This window comes from Protopterus annectens, chromosome 15.part0 (assembly GCF_019279795.1).
Source record: "Protopterus annectens isolate FY-2018-M chromosome 15.part0, PAN1.0, whole genome shotgun sequence".
Lineage (NCBI taxonomy): Eukaryota > Metazoa > Chordata > Ceratodontiformes > Protopteridae > Protopterus > Protopterus annectens.
This window is the reverse complement of record NC_056749.1, coordinates 753,627,996-753,650,185: the sequence shown is the minus strand read 5'-3', so window position 1 is coordinate 753,650,185 and position 22,190 is coordinate 753,627,996. Positions and strand designations below refer to the sequence as shown.

General features: G+C 37.6%; 1 long non-coding RNA gene across 1 annotated transcript in view; it reads right to left on the bottom strand.

Moving 5' to 3' along the window:
• The window catches only part of LOC122789674, a 120,854-nt gene extending 102,889 nt beyond the window's left edge, over positions 1 to 17,965 (bottom strand). The window contains exon 1 of the long non-coding RNA XR_006362860.1: positions 17,913 to 17,965. This is a non-coding gene — a long non-coding RNA (uncharacterized LOC122789674). The remainder of the gene's footprint in view (positions 1 to 17,912) is intronic.
• Positions 17,966 to 22,190: the final 4,225 nt, after the last annotated feature.

Here is a 22,190-nt window from a genome sequence, read left to right as displayed (position 1 = left end):
GTTGCACTCAGACATATGTTCACTAATTCCAACCTCCAGCAAGCTATACTTCTGGCAGTTACTGCAGAGGATTAAAACTGTAAGCTATTAACAAGATGCTTTCTGTAGTTGAGGGTTTGTTTCTCCTCAGCCTCCATTGGTCTATTGAGTGAATGTGAACATGTCAATTAACCAGACGGTGCTCTAGAGTAAATGAAAATTTGGCCTAGATTCCTCAGTGGTCTCCAGGACTCCATCCTAAGTAATTTGTTATAACATATATCAATGATGACTTTACTGTGTTTTCAAAAATGCCCTTTCTTTTCATATATAGATATTCTCTCAAAAAGATATATACACCTGAAGATCACCTGTAATGTGGGATTGCCAAAAAAGTAAAAAAAAAATGGCCACAGTCATGCATTTCATCTTGTTGCTGTCATTCACAGCTGCCCCAACCCAAATTGCTATAATAATAAAGTAAATAATTAAAAAGATGAAAGGATCACTGCTGAAGACAGTATATACTGTTAACACTGCCTGTAGATATTTCTTGTGCCCTATTTAATAAAGATGCCAGCAAAAAAAAACATTCATGAAGATTAAAGTGTCTGCTTCTCTTTTTTTTTGTTGGTCCCTCATCCCTCATCCTATCAGCCCGGCTCCCCATGCCTCATGTCCACACCATATCTACTAGCCATCCTTCTACCTCCTGGACTTACTCTGGTATTGCTGGGGCTAGTCATGGATTCTAAGGGTGTCCTGGTGGCTTGACCACCTGTGCATCCATTGGAGGTGTCTTTTAATGATCTACCCACTACCTTTTCCTGCTTCCATTGACTACACTCAAGGAAAACTCTCTTGTTTGGACCACAGCTGCCCTCAGGAAGCATCATCAACAAGCACCCTCCAACCTAGAATGACCATGCCCTGCTGTTCTGTCAGTCACCCAAACCACTAATTGAACCTGGGTCACCTAGACGTTATCCCTCTATGCCACCAAAGTGGCTAAAGTGTCTGCTTTTCTTGATATCTTTATTGAAATTATTAAAAATATTAGGTAAGTATTGAGACTGGTTGCTCTGAGCATACACAGTATGGACTGAAAACCCATATCTTATTACTATGTGAAGAGGTATAAGGGAGACGGCTCACTTCCAGGTTTGATTTCCCATTCATTTTGATGGAGCACCTTGTGATAATTATGACAGTACTACAATTAATTTACTAGTAAGATAATTACTCCAGAAAATTATTTACCTGGAAGTGTCCTGATGATGGATTTTTTTAACACTAGGACTGCACTGATTTTAAAGTTAAAGAAAAAATATGCTAAAGCCACGAATATCCAGCATCTGCAGCAGCAGGACATCACTGTTGTGGGAGTATTCTTTGCTACTATGCACTTAATTTCAATACATTAATAATAATAACTGAATAAATATGCCTAGCCAAATTTGTTCATTTATGGTCCAAATGTCTTTGTAAGTGAATTTAGTGCCACAGTCTGTTTTCCAAAATATATGTCTGTCAGGTCAAATTACATTCCTCAGCCATAATGAAGTAACACATAGCTACAAATAACATACATCATACAACTCAACCTCTAAGTGCAAGAAATCTGAACAAAGCCAAAAATACCTGCTTCTTCTCCTTGATGAAGCAGCAGATACATTTAATACAATATTTCTAAATATCCTGGTAAAGAACCAAAATAGTTAAAAACAAACCAGCTCCTTGGTTAAATAAAAAGCAAAGCAACTCATGCAACTAAGAGATAAAGCATGGAAGTTATAGCTATGAACAATGTCTCAAACTTCCCTGCAACAATACAGGCAGTTAAGGAACCATAGCAAATGCATAAAATAGGACAAAAAGCTTATTATAGCAACTCTCAAAATTCATCATCAAACAATCCAAAATATTTGTGGAAATCAATAAATATATTGTTCAGTCCTGAAAAATCAACCCAACCCAGTCCATCCACAACCAATAACTCTCAAAGCATCGCTTTGCAGTTTGTCACAGTTTATAAATACAATAACTTCTTCTTACAATACAAAACTACTACAAATCCAGCAATCCCACTCCAATCATTGAAGCCACGACAGACCTTCACACTCACTCCAGTGCCAATATCTACAATTAAAAAAAATACCTACACACCCCTAAGACTACAACCATCACTCTTAACCAACTTCCATCTGAATTTCTTAAACTTGCTGCAGATATCCTTACATATCCTGTCTCAATTTTAATAAATCACTCTGTCCAAGAAAAACTTGTTCCCACCTTATTTATAAAATCTTACAGAATACCCTACCATAAAAGTGGCTCATACTGAGCTCACAAACTACAGACCAGTCACTATTCTCCCACCCTTATCCAAAATCTTGGAACAATGTATTTACTCTCAACTTACTATGTATATTACTTCTCAATATTACTTCTCTTGCTCACAGCATGGTTTCAGACCTATTCATAATATAATTACTGCCCTTCTAAGGTTCATAGATATAATAATCACAATAGAAATTCAGATCTTCTAAAATCAGTCCTAATTCTCGGTCTTGTCAAAGCATTTGGCATAGTCAATCATCAAATTCCCCTAACTAAACTTTCTTCCTATGAGTTACTGCCATACCTCTCAACCGTACCAAATTCCTCAGTTTTTACCAGTTTTGAGGTCCAAATAATGGGGTGCTACAAGTTCCTGAGTGGCGCCCGTTAATTTCTGAATTTCCCGGATTTTTAAAAATTTTTTTTTACAGATTTCTTGTCTGACATCATCATGCACAGAGGCATGCATGGTGAAGTCAGCTTCGTGAGCAGCCTGCCAGCCAGTTGGAATCTGGCTGAGGGCTGCTGGGTTAAGTAAGTGAGTAGTACCGATGAAGCTGCTGCAGCAGTATAGATAGGATAGCTAACTGTTTTTGTCGGCCCAGTCGCTGAAATGAAATCAAGTGTGTAACATCAATCATCACAGTTATTTTTACACCAACCCGGTTAAAAAGACGATGGATAACACTACAAGGTAAATACCCATATCTTAAGATTTGTTGGCTGGACTGCACTAGAGGTTTGCCTATAATTTGGATATCCTGTTTGTTAATGCTGATTGAGCTATGTGTGTAATTCCATGCTAGCACTGACAGTCAGAGCAATATTTTCTCTTGATACAACATGACTTGAGTCGATATTTTTTTTTTTCGTTTTGTTTCTGTACTGTTAAAGTGAGAGGGCTAAAAATGTGCGGGCGTGTCATTGTGGATGAAAATACAATAGCTGGGCAAGAAACAAGAAAACAAACAATAACAAATTTTTGCAACTAGTAACTCCATAAACATACATCTGCAGTTAAAATACATGGCTGGCAAGTTTCCAGTTTATTAGTTTTGTTAGATTCTTGTCTTTCAACATAATTAGTTGTATGTTCCTTTGTAAGACACACATTGTTAAATATTCAGTTGTATTGGTTTACTTTAAACATTTCATTTTTTTACTTAAATACATTCATGATATGTGTCTATTTGCATATATGTAAGTTTCTACATGAGTCTGCTTTGCTCTCCCACTGTATATTTCATTTCTGCACACTATTTTTTTTTTCTGTACATTTCAGTCAAACAAGATCACATAAAAACTGTTAGTGTAATTTGGATGCTTGCAGAAATAATTGTTTTCTTAAGGTTCAATTTTATGTTGGTCTGTCAATCAGTATCCAATCAACATCAGGGTGCTGTGCAAGAAAATTGTATAAGTTTAGAGAATATAAAAGTTCAGGATTTCAGTTCATTAAAAAAGTAAGGTATAAATGTGCAACTGGTGTGTTAATATAGTAATCTAGGATTTCATCTGTAGTCAAAGCAGGATGAAAAGGTATTTTGCCATAAAAATCAATATGCCACAAACAAATGATATCTCTTCCTATGTTGCTTATTTGCAAGTTAAACATATAGTACTACTGCTATTTTTTTTAAACTTCATACGTTTTGAACTACTATGTTAAATAGGTCTAGTCAGTGTTTGTGTGTTACTTTTTTCTTCTTTAACTGAAGTTAAATGTTTACTTGTCCTAATGTTAACATTTAAATTAACTTTTTGTTTGAGCATCACCCAGAAGTTAGTTTAGTCTCAGGAAAACATTCTATTCTAGTCTGCCCCATGGACAGACCAGCATCTGTCGTGCATTCGAATGACCAGAATGCAGGGGATTATAAAGATGGGAGTACTTGTTTGTCATATGTCTGGACTAGGCATTTGCTCTTGTTCCATAGAATATGAGTATATTAGACACTATTAAGGGTGCTTTATATTTGTATTGGAATATGTTTTTTATCTAAGTGATTTCACAGGTTTGTCTGAATTTACAAACACCAGAGTTGTCATTTGTCTGAATTCTTTCATTCTATATACCATTATGAAATTAATTTATTTTCTCAGCAGTATTTGGACAAAGTGAACATAGAGCCGCGGTGGTACAGCAGTAGCGTTGTCGCCTCACAGCAAGAGGTTCTCCCATTCGATTCTCGGCTGGAACGCCTTCTGTGTGGAGCCTGCATGTCTTCCCGACGGTTGGGTAGCGTTCAAAAGACATGTGTGAATTGGCATGCCTTCGTTGAAGGTTGGCCATTGAGCTGGCACCTCGGCACTGTAAAAATCTACTGCCAATCATTAGCAGACCGGAGTTCCGCTGTGGCGATCCCTAACCGGGAAAAGCCAAAAGAAGAAGAACAACAACATTCGGACAAAGTGAACATGGCATCTGTTTATGAGCAGGTAGTTTTATTTATACAGCTTTGCAGTTTACTTTTTCTAAGTCACATAGGCTGGCTGGTTATATAAGAGTTGGGGTGTCATGATGTCTGCAGTATCCAGCATCTACATAATGTTGTCTATGTCTTCACCATACTGCTTAGAGCAAGAAATCTGGGCATAGCCAAAAATAATGGGGGGGGGGGCAAAATAGGGGCAGAGTCTAAATAATCCTCTTATAAACTTAGAAAGTTAATAGAATAACAGGTTTTACATCAGTATGGATATTTTAAAGGATAACAAGTCTGAAACTCAAATATCTTTCACTATTTAGAGACTTCAGTCCTCAATGAGCTGCCAAAAAAAACACACATTTTATGAGGAGTAGACTAAAAGTTGTTCTTCTTTTGGTTTTCCTGGTTAGGGGTCGCCACAGCGGAACTCCGGGCCACTAATGATTGGCAGTAGATTTTTTACGGGTGCCGAGGTGCCAACTCGATGCCCAACCTTCAGCGAAGGCACACCCATTCTACGTATGTCTTTCAACATTCTGCAAAAATCTGGACAGTTGAAAGTTGAAGTCTCCACTAGGATGTACATCAGGGAAGGTCTGGTTTGTTACACACAACAGTGCTGTATAACAATTGAGAAAGGCTTGCTACAATTCTGAAACAGAAAACATAAGTTATACACAAATATAGTGAGTTCTTATATACTGAGTGGTAATGTTTAATGGATGAGAGAGGGAAATTAAATTAGGGCACCAGAGCTATTCCCTGCTTTTTCTCCCCATTGGCAAGTCTTCAGCACAGTCAATTGTTTACTAACAGAAAACACATGTAGCTCCCACTGTATTTCCTTGTAGAAGTAATAGACTGTAGTTTTCCATTACACCACAAGGTGCAGCTCCTTTTCACGGATATAAAAGACAATTTTGAAAGTGAAAGAAGAGACTGAGCTGACTAGCTGAAGGAGGGAAGACTGAAACTGGGAGCTGAAAGGAAAAGGGGCCTTGCAGCATGACTGGATTTTCTTTTTAGTGTTTTGGGACAGGGAAGTGAAGTAGCAGATTTGTGTCTGTTTGCTGCTGAAATCCTGGTTGATGGTGTTTTATGGAATCAGGATATAAGTCTGAAACCAGTGGTTCCACGCCTGCATATGATTCAGCAAGAAAAGGAGTTTCTTTGGGCCAAGTTCAGAGAAGCCAGAGATGATTACCAGAGTTCTGGCAGATGATTTTTCTATTATACTCATCAGAGGAACAACAGTACCTGGTCATTAGGATAATCTCGATGGAGTGATGAGAGGCTCTGGTCATCTTCTTTTACATTTTTATAAGATTATGGTTCCCCCCTAAATGCTTTGTGGATTTCAAATAACTGGGATCCAAATGAGCTCCAACTTAGGTTCATAGGTTCATAGGTTCATACTAGGCTATCTGCCCTAGGGCATTTACAAGCCTAGCCAGAGTGTGTTTGGCTTTCGCCATCCATTTTAAAATGAATTTTGCTATGCCCTTTTTCGAGGTTAGTATACTGTGCTTCTGTCTAACAGTGACACAGAAGTGATACCCGGAGTAAATCTACGATCTCCCATCCACTCATCAAGATTCCTCTTGAAGAGAGTCAATGAGGGACTCTGCCTAACCTGGACTGGGATTTTATTCCAGAGTGAAGGGAGCCTCTGGGTTATGAATCTGTCCCTCCAGCATGTCCTATTTATTTCAATGCTGAGGTTCAAGTCTCTTCAGCGCGTAGCTCAATGGGATTTGGATTTTCTGAGGTGCAGCATGTCCATTAATTCCGGGTTGGACATGGCTTTATAAGTCAGGCACAGATCGCCTCTGAGCAAGCGGTATGCCACTGAGTAGAGCTGGAGTTTCTTTAACCATGCAGCATATGGCATCTGTTTGAGCCCTTTGATCCTCTTGGTGAGGTACTTTTGGGGTCTTTCCAGTTGCTGCAGGTGTCTGGTAAGGTACATCCCAAAAGGGGCATTGTACTCAATTAATGGCCTGATGAGGGATGAGTAAAGAGGCACGATGACCTCCCCTGATCTAGATGTGAATCCCTTCATGATTAGGTGGGCTGTATAAAATGATTTTCTAACCACTTTGGCCACGTGGTTGTCAAATGAGAGATTGCTATCAACTTGGGTCCCCAGGTCCCTAATTACTTCATCTGTACTTAATGGATTACCATCTATGTGGTAATTTGTGGGCACTTTGTTTTTGCCGAAGGGGATGACTATACACTTTTTGGTGTTTAGCTTGAGGCCATGGCTCTGGCACCAGTTGTCTGTTTCTATGAGGCCCTTTTGTAGGATGCTTGTGTCGGCTGGAGATTCGATTATGGCGCCCAGTTTGCAGTCATCTGCGAACTTGGTCAGCCACAGTCCTTCCATGTTGGCCTGTACCTCCGAGAAATATATACCGAACAAGAGAGGTCCCAGGACTGAGCCTTGTGGGATGCCACTTGTAACTGGTTTGGAGTCTGACATGGCTCCAGCAATTCTAACCATGTGGGTTCTGTCCTTGAGCCAGTTTGCAATCCATCTAGTGACATAGGGGTTTATAGTTAAGCTGGTGAGCTTATCTATAATGCCCGAGTGGGGTATTGTATCGAAGGCTTTTGTGAGGTCCAGTTAGGCTGTGTGGACCACCTTCCCCTTGTCAATGGCCTTGGTGACTGTTTCAAAGAAATCGACCAGGTTTAAGAGGCAGGATCTGCCCTTAAAGCCGAAGTGGGTAGGATCCAGTGTCTGTAGGTCCCCAATATCTTTATTTATGAGGTCCATAATGATCCTTTCCATAGCTTTGCAGACCAAGCTAGTCAGGCTTATGGGGCGATAGTTTCCAGGATCCATTGAGGCACCACCTTTGTGGAGAGGGACCACTGTTGCTGTACGCCACTCTTTGGGTACATATCCTGTAGTAAGGCTGAGATTGAACAGTAGTTTTATGTTTGGGTTTAGTTCTTCTTGGAGTTCATGTAGGATGCAGCCCGGGACACCGTCTGGTCCCATTGATGCTGTGTTTTTTGCTTTGGAGAGGCGTCTCTTACCTGAGCATCTGAGATGTCAGGGGGGCAGCACTCTGCTGGGTTAGATATTTGCCCTTTTGGTGGGAAAGGGGGGGGAAAGTTTGCACTGAACCTGTCAGCTAGGATGTTGGCAATGTCTGTGGGTTCAGTGTATTTTTGTCATTTTGGACTAATTCTGAGCATATCTGGGAATTCCCACCCAGGTTTCTAACATAACTAAAGAAAGCCTTGTGATTATCCTTAGTGTCCTGTGCAATTTTTCTCTCGAAGCTGGCCTTAGACGATTTTATGAGTGCCCGTAGTTTTTTGCTAATACTGATCAGAGATGCCTTCCCTTTTTGGGATTTTGCTCTATCATGTAGTAGCTTCCTCCTTCTATTGTATAGTTTGTTTATGGCTGGGGTCCACCAGACAGGATGCCTGCCTTTGGAGGATTGGGTCTTGGTTTGTTTGGGATCGCATGATCCATGCATTCCTGAAGGTGTTCATAGAATGCGTTTATAAAGAATTCTGTGGTCTGGGCCGTATTTTCCACAGGCCCGGGGGCTTTGAAGGATTTCACCTCAGTTTTGAGGAGTGTGAAATTTGCTTTAGAGAAGTTTTTTACTGTGGTTTTCTGGGCAGGGGCTGGGGTCGGGATGTGAATATCTAGTGAGATTAGTTTATGGTCTGATCTTACCTGTGAGGGATACACTTCTGGTCTGGAGCATAGAGTCCCCATGTTGGTGATGATCAGGTCCAGTATGTTTTCCCCTCTTGTGGGAGTGGTAACAAGCTGTTCCATAGCATTTGAGTTTATAAATTCTAGGAACCTTTGGGTTAGGGTGCTGGAGCTAGAGTAATGCTCCCAGTCTATGTTTGGGTAGTTGAAGTCGCCCAATATAATGGTGTTTGGAGAGGCCTTCATATTTTCCAGTGTTCTCAGGAAGGCCGAGTGGGGTTCCTGGGTTTGGGAGGGTGGTCTGTAGCAGGCTATAAACTGGAAGGCAGTTTTACCCACTGTTAGTTGCACATGGATAGTCTCTGATGCTTCGTGCTGTGCCACCAACCTGGAGATGTGGGTATCTTTGACGAATATTGATACTCCCCCTCCTTTTGTGGTTCTGTCCAAGTTTTGGGGCCGAAAAACATGGTATGAGGTATAACCTGGTAGTGCTGGGGTGCTCTCGGGAGCCTTGAACCAGGTTTCTGTTACTGCACAGATATCGATGTTCTCCATGCTAAGGAGAGTTTTGAGTGCATGCATCTTGAGGTTTAGACTTCTGGCATTGAGTAGCATTACTCTTAGTTTCTTATCCCTTGTGATACCTATGGAGGTGAGTTTGTCTTTTGAGCCTTGCCTAAAAAAGGCACTATGGGGGTGGCAAGAGCCTTTGCCAATATCCGAAAGCCCAAGGGTGACAGGTGCAAGCCATCCCTAGTGAAGCATCATGGCTTGTCGAGCATGTCATCCCAGGCTGACAGGCATTGAATCCCCTTTGAATGACACCAATTCTTAAGCCAATTGTTGAAATTGATCATCTTGTCTTCATATTGTGGCATCATTCTTGGTGAGGGTAAGATGCTACTCAAGGTCAGGGTCATACCGGCCTGGGCTACATGCTCAGAGAGCTCCTCTATGTCTCTTTTCATGTAGTCCAGGGAGGTACGTCTCAGGTCATTCACACCAGCATGGACAATGACTGAGTCATATTTGTACTTGCCTTGGAGTGACCTGAGTTACCTTGGGCCCCATCATGCCAGCAGCAAGACTTTAAGTAGTCACTGGCCAGTGAACAGAGTATAATAGAGTGTTTTGTAGTTGGCCTGTTTAAAATTGATCAAGGGTGTTGAGGGTGTTAGTACTGCTCAATGACATTGGATTTTTTTCATATCTGTATGGTTGTATTATAACTCTTTTATTGTTTAATGACATTGCATTTTGCTTGTGCTAGGACTGCTGCCTTCAAGAATTTTTCTGCTCAATGAAATTGCATTTTCTCACATCTGTATTGCTGTATTATAACTCGTTTATTGCTTAATGACATTGCATTTTTTCCTGTGTTTATATTGCTGCATTATAAAGCTTTGGCTCATTGATATTGCCTTCTTTGTGCATGTTTGAATGTCAATACCTTTTTCTGTTGCGTTCTAGGGAAGAGGGTAAATGTATGTTTTTCATTGCATGCATATTTCACCTGCCTTATTGTTAATGGGTGCACTGCTGAAATAATTTGTTTGTGGATGTGCTATTACCTTTTAATCTAGATGTGTCACCTAGAATAAAATCTGTCATTCTTGCCAACTTGGTGTGTTGGGCCTATATGGGTGTCACCAGAGTCAGGTAGGAAGAAACCCATATCTACTTCAGCTACACCTGCGGGTGCGCTACACACAGAAACTACCTCATTTTAGTGCCTGGTCAGAAAGGTCCTGTTAATTGGAATGTACCCCTCAAGCAACATTAAGCATCAGTACCTGACAGGTTTCCTGTGTGCCACAGCACTATGGACAGTTAACCTTTGGTTTCTAGTGGAGGGGCAAATACAGTTCTGATTTTTCAACAATAACTCTGTGCTACAAAGTGACTATTTCATGAAGAATTAACACGAATTACAGTTCATAGAAACTTGCCATCACACATTGAAATCAATAGCACAAGGAACTCAAATTCAGGATATTATGGACGTTGTCTGAATACATTATAATCACGCCGTAACATAACCATGGTATAAAAAATCAACTTAAATCAAGGAGGTATGCTTGCTATTTTATCATTAACTTGAATATGCAAGCAAAGGAATGCAGTTCCATGATCAGTGTTGAGAATTATGTTTTCTTCCTCTGCTAGATCATTCCAGTTAATATTACAAGTACTTTATTTGTACCATTTATTATGCTTAACTAGATATTCTTAGTTATGTTTTATATTTAACATCTAAGGTTTACATTTCTGAATCCTACACTTTTGCTTATTTTGTGTTTCATGATCATATTTTGGTTGTCTGTTCTTCAATTTGCGTTTAAAAGTTGATATTCCACAATTCCATTGGAGTGGGTGGGGTTGCATAATTATGTCTGCAAATTGTATGTTAATCAGCATACAGATTTCTACTTATTTTTCATAGGCCTTTGCCCAGATTTTTGATGTTTTCGATTTGAAAGGTATGGTTACTGCTCTCCTCACAACTGGTTTCTTAGGTACCTCACTAACAGGTCCAAAACAATGAAACAGTAAAATTTCAATACTTTCCTTCCTGTATTCATCAGAGTTCCACAAGACTCCATCCTAGGACCACTACTGTTTAACTTATTTATAAATGACCCAAACACAGCAGCTAAAGATACCACCCAGTACAATATACTGATGACTCCATTTTAATGTGTGCTAGGACACTATCCATGCTCCAAACACTCACCCAGAAATACATCTGCTCCATGGAAACTTGGCTCAAAAACCTACAACTCTTCCTGGATCCAATAAATAAATAAATAAATACATAAATACGTAAACTACAGTTCACCCCAACTCTCTTTCTTCCCAAAAATGCTATCTTTAATACACTGTCATCCAACAAGACCAATATAGGACTTGTATTCCACACCAAACTATTAGGTGTGATTATAGATGACCAACTGAAATTTGATTGCCACCTTCAGCAAGCCATAAGAAGATGCACCAAAACCTAGGCTGTTTCTACAGAGTGAAACACTACGTTACTGACTATGCTAGACATAATATAGCCACTTCTTTTCTACTCCCTACCCTATTATATGCCTTATTATGCTAACCAATTTCAGCTCCATTGTATCAGCCAAAATAGAATAATGTCATAATAAAGTAGCCAAATTCATGATCAAAAATATGAGGCAAACATCTGGACATTCTGCAAAAACCTGGACAGTTGAGAGGTATAACATGCACTGAAATGTACTTTCTTAAGTTGAAAAAAAGTGAAGGTTGTCCCTTTGTTTTGCAGTTTTAAAAAAAAAAAGGTAGGACTTTCTCTTGCATCCAAAAGTTTCTCTGTTATTTCACTGTTCATATGTTTCTTACTAAAATAATTTCATTCTGTTCTATCTGAAATGTGAAGAAACAGATAATCTGAAGCCCAGTCTTTCTAATTTGTGTCATGCTGTGTCTATGGAAAATAAGTTTCATGTAATAATAAGCAGTCTGCTTTCAGTAGCTTTACATAATTATGTCTATTTATGAATGTATGTATGTCTGTATTTATTTATTTATAGCAGGTAGGTGAATTAAACCTCACAAAGCCTATTTTTCAGCCACAACCCAGTTTCGTTACGCAGGTATGTATAACATGTAATTCCACATGCTTTTATGTATGTATGTGGTGTGGTGCATAGATGATGACTGACAATTCTGATTCATTGCCCAGGGGAATCAATTCACAATAGTTTCATACTGTGTACAGAATAACGTGCAATGTAAAAAAAAAAAAAAAAAGAGGATATAAAAAACTCTAGAAGAGATATTATCAGTGGAGTGGTCCGTGTCACTCCCAATAGTGAGCAGGATGAGAATATAAACTGATTAATGAGAAACATTACTAAAAATGAAAGAGAGGGATCACAATTAATGTCCCATATAGAAGACCAAGAAGGTCTGCATGTTAATTTGTACTAGCTGACCAACAGTTGCAGTGGAAAATTAGAACATCGGCTGTATTTATGAGAAACCAATGTATCTAGACTATTTCTGGGTAGCAGTTGTGCTTCATATTGGCATTTGTATCTTAGAAATTAAGGTACCCATCGAGGGAAGGTGTTTAATATCAGCACATGGCGAATTCCATTCACTGAGCCTTTCTAAAGGCTTTACAAGGAATCAGTTCTTCTCAGCAGTTTTTATAAGCAATCGGTAACTGGAGAGTAGAAGCAGTGCAACTGCATGAAAATAACCCGTACAACTTAAGTGGGGGGATCTCTTCACTGAGGGGGATGTGCAGAGAGGTTAGGAGAGCATGTAGAGAGAAAATAAAATACTCCCTGCAATACCTCTCTGAAAAACACCAGCCTGACATACTGATAATTAACAACAAAGCTGCAGCGTTGGGGTCTTAAAATAGTACCAATTCCTCCTTATGTTTAATATCTTTTTATTACAAAATTGTATGTAAAAGTACCAGATGCCTGAACTAGGTGGTAAATGTGTAGTTTATGTGGTTATAGCAAATATATGGAACAATGTTGCACTTCTATTTAAAGAAAACTCCTGGCAAAACAAATCTTAAAATCAGAAATTAAACTTCATGATGCATTGGTGGTTCAGTGGCAGAATTCTCACCTGCCATAGGGGAAGTCTGGGTTTAATTCTTGGCCAATGCAAAATGGCTTTTTATGAACCTATACAGTAAAATCCCAAACTATCATACCCCCACATATCCTCTGAAAACTTCCTAACATAGCCCTCCAATAAATGCCCATGACACATAGAACCACAACTGGGTTGGAGTGCACAGCTAGGCTTATAAAGGCCCTGGTGGTCATTAGCCTAGTATAGAGCTATGAACCTATGGACTATATTACTCTGAAATGAAAATCCTCTTGTGGCATTTCATAGTAATGAAATTATTAGGTGACATTTTCATTATTTTTTCTTTATACTTTTTTGTGAAACAATTCATAGGAATCTTACAAATGTCAGTGCTACTGAGTCTGGCAATAATAATATTCCTTGCAAGTTCTCAAACTGTGCTCTACCTCCCACTTCAAGGAGGTAGTTTTTTTTTTTTTTTGGTTAAAGTGTTTGTGTTAATATGTTGGGAGTTTTTTTTTTTTTTCAAGGCCTCCAATGCAAATGGGTTACACAGCTGACACTTCCCACTTAACAGAATAAATACCCAAGTAAAAAAATACTAAAGCACAAGTATCCTCTCAGTACAGGGCATTCGCAAATGCTGACCAGATGGTCTAAGCAAGTCTTCCAGCAAAACATTAAATTTATTGAAAACAACATAGAACCAGCAGTCAATCAAAATAATATAGTTTTCTGCACTGAATTTACAACAAATGGTTCACAGAACTATGTTAAAAATTATCACCAAAAGTAAAAATATATCTAATTTACAGTGTAACAAATCTAACAAACAGTAGATATATCAGTTAAACAGCCTTGTTAGATCTTGTCAGGGTGTGTCGTTTTTGACACTGTTTGCCTTACCTTAGAGTCATCAGCAAAGACAATGATCCAGTTTTCCATATTGTGTCTGTGTGGTCAGATATGCAGCCATTAAAGAGAGCTAGATGCAGGACTGACCCCTGTTGGATATCACTTGTGATCCCCTTACTGTGTGACAGTTACCTGTCATAACTGACTACTGATGAAATACAAAAACTGAGGCAAAATGGTGAACCGCACACACAAAATGTAATGTTAGCGCTTTCGTACACCAAATGTAATATACTTCTTCAGACATTATTTCCCAAAATGCAAAGGCTTAAGAGCATCATTGTCTTACCAATTAATTAATTGCATAAATTACTTAATCACAAGAACAATCATTATTGCTTAAAGGAAAACACTAAGAACTCACTTAAAATTCTAATTCATAATGCAAAAGTGTGTTTTTACTAAAATAATCATATCTAAATTATTAAAAAAAGAACAGCTGACTACTGATCCATCCTCTTCAGGTACTGCATCACTCTCCACACCTTTTACTCTCCATCCTGTCCTCCCCTTATCTATCTCTGTCTTTCTTTATTGTTTTAATGTGGTTCCTACTGAATATTTTCCATTTCTGACTGTTTTTAATTTCATACTTATTTCACGTAAAGACTTGCTGTGGTAATGTTGATGTTTTCATGTGGTTCTTCCATACTGCCTTCAAGCCTGATTGCGATAGATTTTGTGAGCCAAAGAAATATGAAATGTGCAGTCATGACAAACCAAGAATATAAAGACTGTACGAAACCAAAAATGAACAAAAGCCTTCCAGTCGTCCTCCGGTAGATGGATCAGTCAATAAAATAAAATAACATGAATTTACCAGGAAAGTAAATTACAATCCACACTTTATTTTTAAGCTTAAAACATCCAGCTTTTCATCGGTTGATAAAAAAACAACTTCCTCAGAACAGAAACCACGTCATGGACATTCAAAACCTTACTTATAATTATACATCCCCTCACTTGATCTTATGTGACTAAAACCATACTGTCACAAATCATAAAAAACATTGGGTAAGTTCAAGACGTGATACAAGGAACAAATAAAGTAAAAAAGTAAAAACTGTAAGCTGGCAACATTTAAAACAATTAATTTGTTAAAATGTTTAAAAATATGCGCTTATATGTATAAACACTTCAAGCACCAACATTTAGATACTCCGTTGAATAACCTTGCTAAATCACAACTCAGCAGTAAATTAGGTACCACTAATAAATATGATGAAAAGTTTAATTAAATTAAAGATACAAAGTGCTTCATATTAGACAAAACGCCAAAAGGCACTCTGAAATTACTAATAAGTTTCCAGGTGTCAGATGTGCCTAAGTCATGGTACAGAATAACAATGTTACAAAACTAAAAAACAAATTCTGTTACATTAAAATTCAATGCGCTACTTACATTGAATCTGGTTATAGCCCATGAGTTGTAACATATGAACTCAACAAAAAGCATAAGGGAATATACAAATATAATCATTATGCTTTATACTTTATATTAATCATATTATAATGAATTTAAATATGACTATCTCGTACTATACTATCGTTAAGAACCACTGAAGATTTGGATGAAATGGAATAAAATAAAATAAATGATAATGTTACTCGAATAAAATATTCCTCCTATTCTTATGATCATAGCTCTACATATGATAGAACATACCTGGATAATAAGCAAAAGGTCGCCTATACTATCGTAGAGTCATGTACATAACCTGTAAATATGCTTTAAAACAAAAACCTGAAAGTATGTAATAATAATGTTACTCGAATAAAATATTACTCAAATAAAATATCCCTCTTATTCTTATGATCATAGCTCTACATATGATGGAACATACCTGGATGATAAGAAAAAGGTCGCCTATACTATCGTAGAGTCATGTACATAAACTATACATATGCATTAAAACTAAAACTAAAACCTGAAAGTATGTACTGGCTTGAGTTTCATCTTTCCAAACTCTTGAGTTTGAGTAAACATGTTATGGACAACGTACCATTTAAACCGGGGTAATGGCAAGCATACATAGTCAACTGCCATACCAATTCCCTCATCTCCAATCGCAGAGACTTTGGTCCCCCCCTTCCTTCCGATTGTACCTGGTCAATAACAGAAAAAACATATTTGTGGTGGGGGTTCTCCATTATATATTTGGCCAAGGCATTATCCGATTTTTCCTTTCTAACAGCATGCATATGTTCATACTTACATTCCTGCAGTTTCCTATCTGTTTTTCCTATATAGAATACCGGACAATGGGAACACCTGGCCAAATAAACTACATGGGTACTGGTACAGTTGAATCTACCCTGGATGCCATACTTTTATACCCCTGACTATAAAGGTGGCACTGGTTTGGATAAACCTACAATACCTACACATATTACATTTGTACTATTATAAAGGAAAACTCATATTGGTGGCAGGTCAATTTAGATGCAGGAAATAAACCAGGAATGAATGATTTCATATCTATTTCTTCCCTGCTTAAAATAAAGGCTAACAATATTTGATCAAAATTCAACATGTAATACTTCAAAATGAACACCAGATGGGGGTAGAATACACATGAAATATAGGTTTAAGAGATTTCTGTATGACACATAAATATACACACAAAAAACAAATAAAAAACAAATAGATGAATATTCACATACCTGAGTTTTTAAATTAATTTATTTAGATAGTTATAAAGAGAGGTTTTAAAGTAACTTATTTAGTATTTTATTTATGAATATTTATTTAAAATATTTATATAAATGAATGGAATGAAATGATTAAGTTCAAGCACAAGACACTTTCAGAAAGTAGGTATTAATATTCATGAGATGTAAAGGAAGATTGGTTAGTTTAATTTGGTAGAGTTGTATTTTATTGGATTATTAACAAATTAGTTGATGGAACAGACTATTTAAATGTTTTTTAAGTTAAATATGGTTGTCTGATGAAGTCCTGTATGTAGGACGAAAACGCATGTGTTGGATATATTTTTGATGAATAAAAGGATTAATTCTTGTGGCGTTTGTGTTTTGCTGCTTCCATAACAGAGGAGAAGACCGTGGTCCTTGGCGTTCTTCTTTTTTCACTTCCTAGAGAGTGTTACATCTGGCATTTACTGAAAAATACTGACTAAAAATAGCATTTATGTAAAAACAGTGTGTGGGTTATTTGCCTAGCATACAACATCAGGCAAAACTAAAAACCTGTAAAGAATTGAACACAGGTAGATCCTGTGCAAGGAGACAGCTCCTCTGTATCCAAGGACTATCTGCTGACATCATCCTTAACCGTGTTTGAATCCTTACACTACATATATCACTGCTAACTTTTAAACACAAGTCTGCAACTTTGGTTTCTTCTTTTATTTTTTGTTTATTCTTATCACTGTACTTTAACTCCACAAATCAGAAACCCATAGTAGAAACTCATACCCTGATAATAGGTAAGATTGATTGCCCTACAAATTGTTCTCCATTTGTGCCTCACATAGAACAGTGGACACCGTCTTACTTAAAAAATGGTTTCAGACATCCCAGTATGCACTACTCAGGCATTCACGTATGCTGAAAAACTGAAAGGCAGAGAGGAACTAAGTGTAAAGTAACACTGAAGCAGAAACATGTAGGCAAAATGCAGACCATGTGGGTTTTGTCACAGCTAAAATGCACCAAACACACACACACACACACACACACACACACACACACACACACACACACATCAAGCACTTAAACGTATTTATTTATTTTGTTACACAGTGTATTTAACCTTTCCAGCACCATTAAAACAGAAAAGTATTGTAAAAGAATGTCTCTCTTATACACTCTGATAATTATATATAGTAATCATTATATTATTTAATCAATAACATTATTTATCAAAAACATATTATTTATCAAAAAACATAGCATAACTGCCATATAATTGCATTATATTAAAAATCATTTATATAACTTACAGTTTTCAAGCTGCAGTCTGGGTTCTTTGTGCATATCCAAAAGTGTGGCTATTTGTACATCACTTTTTTTGCAATGCACTGCTTAATTTAATCTGGCTTTAAATAATTTACTAAAGTGAACATGTTAATCTTGCTGAGGGGAAAATATGCAGTGGACTCTTGGGAACTGTAGTTTCTAAGAAGTAGCCATTCTATTACAGTGGTCTGTGACTGATAATGAAACTGCATTTCCCACTGTTCCTTGCTGAGCTTCTTGACAGCTTTATCTAAACTGATCTAGTCTGACAAAAGAATTTAAGAGGTGGAATGTGATATATCCGACCCACTTACAGGGACAGAGATTTTCCAAGTTTCCATTGTTATAGTCTAAATATATAATTTTAGAAAACTTCACTGATTATATTTCAGCAGAGGCACTTTTATGTGAGTTCCAGATCAAACAAATTACCATATAAGCAATGCAATTATAATAAAAGCTTCAAGCAAAAACAAAAGTTCTGTTCATGCATCTTCAGTAACCAGTTACTTGCAGGACTGAGTTATGTATGTAAGATGTTATTTGCAGCAAGAAACAGAGTAGATCAACATTCATGGGTGCTCTCGACTGTGAAGACAGGCCAGAATGATCCCTTAAACTGATTAAATGATTAAACCAGTGACAAGAGAGCTGTCATTTCTTATACAATCTCTTCAGCCAGCTGACCACTGGTGCCTAACTAGCTGACCACCTAAAGACAGGGCATTGCCACCCCAGGGTATTTAGCTTTAAAAGTGGCTTAGACTTGTTTCATAGCCTTATTTATTATGCTGAACTAGGCAGAAGTGGTGCACATTTTCTATAGTTACAAGCATTTTCAATTTGGCACACTCATATGTATACACACACACACACATGTGCACATGCACAGACTACAGGGAGTTTAGGGAATCACCACTTTACCTACTGGCATGTCTTTGTGATGTGAGACAAAACCACAACACCTGCTGAAAACCCATGTGGACATAAGGAGATTATGAAAGTTCCACAAAAAAAGGCACTTTGGTAGGTTACTAAAATGGACAACAAAGCACTGCGAAGAATCAGTACTAACTGCTGTACAAGTATGTCACCAGACTTGCCGCTAAGAAATGCCCATCCATTAGTCAGTACTGCCTTTTTGTTCCCTCATGTATAAGAGCTACAGCAGAAGCATTATGTTTATCTATTTTTTATTTAACATTTGTTAACCTGGAAAGTCCAACTTGGAACAAAGCCAATTTTCAGCAGAGGCCCTGGGAGAAACGCTCTAGATGCATGTCTTTGTAATGTGGGAGGAAACCAGAGCACCTGGTGGAAACCCACATGAATTCAGAAAGCTATGCATATTCCACATAGAAGGCACCCCATCCAAGAATCAACCCAGAGAACCACTTGCTGTAAGGCGACAATGCTACCGCTGCATCACTGCGCCGTACAAACTGTTGAGCTGTTAAACAAGCAGAATGCTGACAGAAGATAAGGAAATGTGTCATCTGCCAACAGAAAATTAAATGTGTTCTCTGAGGCACCAGCTTTTCCATCTGTTGTGTTTCTTGATGCAAAAGTACATTTTACATTCTATAAGATGCCATTAACTTCTTTTTTCTCTTTTTTAAAGTGTACACAGTTTCTGTTCTTTTTTTTTTGCCTCTTTTTCTCAGCTCCTTGCACATAATTCCAAAGAACTTATCTCCTAATTTGCATGAATTGTTCATTTGCAATACAACCAACGACATTTCTGCATGTGCAAGTGTGTTAACTACTGCAGATCTGAATATTTTGAAAGTCCTTTGAGCTGCCTTAGTTTACTCTGGATCTTTTTCAGCCTTAGAATACAGTCGGTTACAGATTTGTTTCTTGTATCATTATTGCTATCTGAACTGGTTGTGTTTTGTGTTCTGTCCCCCTGACATGTTCCTTAACGTCACAGTCTTTGTATCATATCATGTATTTAAAATAATATAACTTGTAAAATAATTCAGTACAGTACCAAAAAAAAAAAAAACAACAATTAAATATTTTTTTCAAAAATACAAATAAAAAAAAAATGTTTTAATACATTTTTTTTGTATTTTTGAATACTTTGGTGTTTGGAAGTGGTTGTATTTGGATCCACCACGGCTATCGCATTATGTGAGCTTTATTCCCAAAATGAAGCTACAAAGGTAGTAAATGCAAGAAATAGGATTAAAGGTTGCAGATTAATCTTAAACGCATCATAATGGTGACTCAAAGCTTAAAGCTTGTTAGCAGATCAAGGCTAAGTGAGCTGTAGAAGAAGAATGCGCTTTAATGACCTAGTTTTATGGATGAGAAGAACTGTTAAACAGTAGAAAGGAAAATGTGTTTATTTTCTATACACGTTATATGATCTTCCATCTGTGTGGATTGGAGCTCCACCCAGGATTATTTTTCTGCTTTACATTAGTTGCTTCACTGGATAGGTTTCAGTTTCACCATGACCATAACTAAACTAAAATGGGTATGACAGAATAAAAGTCTGGTTTTCTATTGTCGGGCACTGAGAAAAGAAGTGGGGATGGCTCTTTTTTCTGCACTGATATAAATGTAGCTTCTTATTCCTGCAGATTTTTTCTGCATTGTGTTTCTGTTTACATCACGTGATGCTCTGCACTACAGTAATTTTATGCACAAAGGCCAAACTGATTTCCTTCTACATGCCACTTTTGCTTTGTTATGGACGCGCCACATCAACTGTATTTTTCTCCACCTTTTTCTCGGCTCATTTTGCATCCCTTTTGTGTATCTCATAATCACTTAGACACACAAGGACATTTAGATTCATGCTACACATCAAGAAATACGGAAGCAGAATATGAATTCTGAAACTCCATAGGGTAGTTATACATACTATATACTCATAACAGCTGACTATAGTCACGGGAGTCCATAGGTAGAAACTCATAAAGCGTTGCGAAAGCACCATAGCATAAGATATAATCAAGGTGCCTTATATAAGCCCAAAGCACAATACAAAGGCCCGTTTTCTCAAAGTTTGTTTTTCTTAATGTATTTATTCAAAAATAACCAAAGTGAAATTACAGTAAAATGTTGCAGAAGGTCCTGACCCCTTCCTGTACCATCCTTTACTTCATAAAATAGCACCAAGGTCGCAGCTTCTGCTCTATGTTTCTCCTGGCCAGAATTCAACAAACTATAACACTAGTTTGTCAAGAATATCAAACTGTAACTTAGCTGTGTCATCTTTGGTAAAATGGACAGCTGTATGGTAGAGTCATGTCCAGATGTTTCAAACATATCATAGTTCTGAAAATTATCTCAGTAACTCATATTACATTGTAATTGTTGCTGCTTAGTCATTTAGTCGAATACAGCTCTTGATGGCATCAGGGACTTTAGCACATTAGATCTGTCTGTGAGCAACTGCTTCTTTATGTCCTTGCAAATCCATGTCCATTACTTCAGTAATGCTGTCTGTCCAGCCAACTTCATCCTTTGCATTTATTTGTTTTCCCAGCAGCAGCGCCTTCTCTAGTGAATCTTGTCTTCATATTATGTGGTAAAAATATTTCAGTTTTAGTTTTATAATGAAACCTTCCAATGAACAGTATATGTGTATTTTCTTAAGTATTTACTGATTTGAGATTTACATCGTAGTACATTATTCTAGTATTTATCTTATTTTATTTAAATTTGTTGTCATCTACGTTAAGTGGAGATGCTGAAAGAAACGAAAAAGGATCTGTTACATAGTGTTCAATCTCACACACAAAAAAAAAACATCTCATTCATCCCACAGAAAGAAGTAATTAACTATATGCAAAGTATAGCAAGAAACAATATTAATACTAAAACAAAAACAAAAAAAAAATATATATAGGTTCATAGGTTGGTACTAGGCTATCGGCCCTAGGGCCTATACAAGCCTAGCCATTACAATTCCCTGGCTATTTCTTCCCGCACTACTTACTTTCCTGGGCCCCTGTCTGGCAGGGCGACTGACTTGATCCCTGGGGTGAATTTCCTTTCTCCCATCAAGTCATCAAGGTTCTTTTAGAAAAGCACCAAAGAGGCGCTCTGCTTCACATGTATGGGCAGTCTATTCCAGAGTCTGGGGAGTCTCTGGGTCAGGAACCTATCCCTCCAGCATGTTTTGTTTATTGTGATAACAAGGTTTAGATCCCTGGAGCATGTGGCTCTGAGAGATTGAGATTTCTTTAAGTGTAGCATGTCCAACAGCTCTGGGTTTAACATGGCCTTGTATGTTAAGCAGAGAT